Here is a 4,885-nt window from a genome sequence, read left to right on the forward strand (position 1 = left end):
TATAAATCACTGGCTCACGGAGCATGTCCTCCACAGCATTATCAGTATCAGAACCCACCACAGCCCGACCACCACCACCGACACCCACAAAACCACCCTTTTGAGGAGTCTCACACTATCGACCCGTTTTGCAGCTATTAAAACATTAAATATGATACAAGGCATTAGTAATAGGGTTAATAATCAGGTTTTGCCCCTCTAACAAGTCTTTGATTTTGTAACGAAGTATGTAGCAACTCACTCGGACCTTCAGGGATTAACTCCGGGAGCTGTTGTACTGGCTCGGCTTCAAAGGGTGGTCACTCAGCCGATGGATGATGGGATGGAACGTATACTCGCAACGAGACCAAGCTGGCCTTTGCGGTAATACCCTGGCCAAGAGCGGGGTACTGCACCGTGTTCCTGTACCCAAGAAACAGGGCGGGCTGAATGATGTTGAAACCGGGCCGATGTTGAGGGGTGGATCAGCTCCGGCTAACGGTGATCCCAGAGGGTGCTGGGGAGTTGCATTCATTCCGACCGACGATGAGCCAAGCTGATTCTGGGGTGTTGAATTAACACCGGATGGCTGTGACCCGATCTGATGTTGGAGGGTCTCCAAGACCACTGTGAGGGATCCTCTTGGTGGTCTCACCGGTGAAGATGCGTCTTCCCACTTAGAGTAATTGTCCGCAAAAGCTCATCCACCGAATGACTAAACCAAGTCTTGGGGTTAAAAAAAACCAAAAAAACACTTGCATATAAATCCTTAAGCCTTTAGGTGACAGAAACCATCAAACTTAAAGCAACCAAGAGCCTAGTTTATAGTTTATAATAAACTACTCTTGAAAAACTAATTATCAATAAAACACCTTATATACACATAGCTACATTTCATTTTTAAACAAACCTTCCAAGTATAAATGCTTCCTGATCCCGGGGCTACATGTTTCACGAACGTTTTCACAGTGTATTTAAATATTAAATAAAGTGAACACAATCAATCCTTTACAAACAATCACTTTAAAACAGCTCTAGACATTCTAAACAGAAGTATAATAGCTGTAGACAAACCAAACAACTTACTAAACCCTTTTCGGTCAGCCTAAGCTTAACTTCATAACCAGATGATTGGACAATCAGCCATTTCTAAACACATTTCCCAGAAACATGCCCAGGCCTGCCCTGACTTCCACAGGCCTTTCCCAGAATGCCCCCCTCCCAGCTTTACACAAAACAGACTCACACACCCAACATTACCCATCAGCCCTCAGCGGGGCAAACAAACAAATCCTATTTAAAAACATTAGTTTGAAAGACATTACTTACCCTCACAGAATAATCTTTTCTTATGTTTTTCAGACAGACAAGCTTTTGTGCAACTGTGAAGGTAAGAGATGTTTAACCTTGGTTTAAGCCACGCCGCTTTATAAAAAGATTTAAACACATTATTTACAGGCTACAGATATATACTTACAGCTAGCGGCTACCGAGGCTGACGGACTTTCTCTTGAAAGTTTACGGTTCTCGAAGGTAAAACGAAACAATCCCTGAATGTGGAGGGCCTTTCGTTGTCTCGGACCACGTTTCTTAAAACTGTTAAAAAGGATAAATTTTTAAAATTAACAAAACTGAACTCAAACATTTTACAGACCCTTGTATTCCTTTGTCAAATACATTGTCCGTCTTAGATTTAATTTTAAATGCATTGGACCTTTTTTTGTTTGTTTTTTATTTTTACCTTTTTAATTGTTTCTTTATTTTGTCCCATGCATTTTCAGTTATTTTCAATGTATTTGACTTTTATGTTGGTGAGCAGTTTTGCTTTAATCACATTTGTTTTGTTGTTTTGGGCACGTTTATTTTAAGTTAATTGTTTTGTTTTTTGTTAAAATCACAAAGATTTTAAAAATTTTAAGTGATTTTAAGAATTGATTTTTAAAAGATTTTAATCATAAGTATTAAAAAATTGAATTGTTTTTATGTAAATGTAAAATACTACACCCAATAAAATAGTATTTTACAGACCCTTGATACAAACAACCAGGGATTTAGTTCTTACCTGGTCGGCAGTTTCTGGCTAATTAAAGAGACCTTAATTAATGTATAAAAACGTTTTCAAAACTCTGAAGAGCCGCTTCAAAACAACCCCCCCACACACAACAAAACGCTGACCTGCGTTAGTCACAGAGTTGTTCCAAATAATCTCCTCGGTGTTGGTAACTGCCTGTAAGATAATGTTACAGAGCTTAATTTAAGCCTTATTTACACAACACGCGCTGCGACAATGAAATTAATATGAAGACTTACCGAATAAATCGTTGATGCTGTTTCCTACCATTGTAGATCTTCACTTCAATTGAAAGGTGATGAGGATGGCGAGCTGAAGCCCTTGCCCTCGTACTTATACTGCTCTCTGTGCGCCGGGGTGTTTGTAGCTCCTTGTTCTGGGGCGGACTTTGAGCCGCCACCGTACAGATTAACATATCACCTCCCTGCAACCAATCAAATCGCTCCGCGGCTAATTTCAAATAGACGCCGAGGTGGCTCCGTCCTCTCTCCTCTCAACTCAACACTTTTGTTAAAATTTTTTGGCTATCGGAAAAAACGTTAAGAATTAAATAAACCATCTAGCCCTATTGTCGCCTAACACTAACAGTATTTCAGGCGTTTATAGGAGCTAGAAAACACCCTGGCCCAAGAAAATAACTATAAAGATCTAAAATGCCCATCGATCTAACAGTTTTATTACCGTGATTTTTTAATAGCAAGGCTTTGTTTGGTATCAAACAAGCCAGAAACTACTCAGAACTGTGTTTATGCAAAAGAGGTCTTTGGGCTTTTGTTACAAATTTTATAAATTATATAGGTTAAAAGTGTTTAGAATGTGTTGATGTCATAGCTGATACAGACGGCGATCTGACCCCCGTGGTGTGATCTATTTAGCATTGAGCGACCCAATGCTTTTATTTTTGCCTTATCATTAGGCATTGAGAGAGAGGGAGCTAAAATACATTAAAACCATATTATCATCTTAAGTCTAATTCTTACAAGCTTTTAAGACTGTTGAAAATAGTTACTAGAATGTATTTAAGTGAAAATGAATGAACACATTATGTGAGAGATCTGATATAAAATCAAATATAGCCACAGCTTAGGTTTTTACAAAAACAATGGCCCTATACAGACTTAGCACAGGTTTTTTTATTTTATTTTTAATTAAACTTAGTCTTATTATTAAACAAACAGAATATCCTCAGATGTTTCCAGAGATTGGGAGAGACAGACAATATACCTTGTTGATCTTCTAAAGGAATTCTGCGTTCCTAATCCATTACATGTATATTAAAAAAACAAAAAAAACTAAAACAGTCTGCCATGTCACTAATCAAGAAATTGGGTGCCCCCCCCCCCCCACAGAAACCCCCCCACCACTACAGGAAGATCTGGCCCCATTCACCCTTTACAGTTAACCATCAAGATCAAAGGACTACACACCTATCCTTTGTGGGGGCAGAGGGAAGGAGAGGGGGGGTATGGGGGGGATTGTTTTTGAGGGTGAAAAGAAAACACGCTCATATCAAACAAACAGCACCCTCTGGCGGTCGAACGTCAGCAGTGGGGGAAATGCGAACAAGAAACACACAGGATAACTGCTACAGATGTGGAGGAAAGCACAATGCTAGTTATTGCAATTTTAAAACAGAACAGTGCCACAAATGTAAGAAGATTGGTCACATTGCACGCAGCTGCAGTAGTAAAGACTGTTAAGAACTGTTCTCAGTGTACACAGTCAGTGAAGTAGAAAAGGGAATATGTATTTAATTGTGTTTAGAAGATAAACCTTTAAAAAGTTGGACACAGGAGCAAGAGTAAGCATTGTCCAGAGCCACTGTACCAGAAGGCATTGTCCCACAGGCCACTAAGAAATAGTCCATTGGAGTTAAACACATACTCGAGAGAAAATACCAATCCTGGGACAGATTCATGTTAGAGTGAAATACAACGACCTGTCTGCAGTTTTGCCACTAATAGTAGTAAAGAGTGATACACCTGCACTGCTGGGGGGGAACTGGCTTCAAAACATAAAACTAAACTGGTCAAGTATTTTTCAGGTGTCTAGAGGAGAAACAAGCAAAACACTCAAAGCGATCCTGGAGCAGCATGAAGAAGTGTTGGATCAAGAATTGACCCCTATCAAGACCTTCATAGCTTGAATAAGATTTAAACCTGGAGCTGAGCCACTGTTCCACAAGGCCACGAGTGCCATATGCCTGTGTGAAGCTGTTGAGGAAGAATTAGCCAGACTGGAACGCCATAACATCATATCACAGATGAACCACAGCAACTGGGCGGCACCAATTGTCAAAATCATCCAAATATGTGAAGATTATAAGGTCACTGTCAACCAGTGCATAGCTGATAAAGATATCCATTACCAAAATGCAGAAGTTCTATTTTATAAGTTAGCTTGGGGGAGTCTACTTCAGTAAACATGATTTGTTGAATGCATACCAGCAACTCAAGTTAGACAAGGACTCGGAAGAGTTCTTAACAATCAATACACACTATAGAACATTGGTTAAATGTTCTTTGTTAATTTCCAAAACGCATTTTGTATCTAATGTGTATCCGTAGTTAGGACATAGGCATTAAGTATCGGTACAGGGAAGTGTAACATGGAGATGTACAACATGTACATGAGTTGCTATATAGTTCTCTAGTAAAGTGATTAAGTTCAATCAAATATGTTGTCCGATCATCATTAACAAGATGGTGTCAGAAGATGGTACGTGTAAAAGAGAACATCTTGAGTATTAAGATGAACGTCAAATTTCATCACATCATTTGATAAGACAAAGATTGTCTTTATTCATCAGAAAATGGCAGAAGGTTTCCGAAGACC

At 39.3% G+C, this 4,885-nt stretch overlaps 1 long non-coding RNA gene across 1 annotated transcript; it reads right to left on the minus strand.

Moving 5' to 3' along the window:
- Nucleotides 1–635: 635 nt before the first annotated feature.
- Nucleotides 636–1,616, minus strand: LOC136764905 (uncharacterized). Its single transcript, XR_010821266.1, has 3 exons — nt 1,457–1,616; nt 1,309–1,361; nt 636–705 (listed from the first exon to the last, which is right to left on the minus strand). It is a non-coding gene; the product is annotated as an uncharacterized LOC136764905 (long non-coding RNA).
- Nucleotides 1,617–4,885: the final 3,269 nt, after the last annotated feature.

This window comes from Amia ocellicauda, chromosome 12 (assembly GCF_036373705.1).
Source record: "Amia ocellicauda isolate fAmiCal2 chromosome 12, fAmiCal2.hap1, whole genome shotgun sequence".
Classification (NCBI taxonomy): domain Eukaryota; kingdom Metazoa; phylum Chordata; class Actinopteri; order Amiiformes; family Amiidae; genus Amia; species Amia ocellicauda.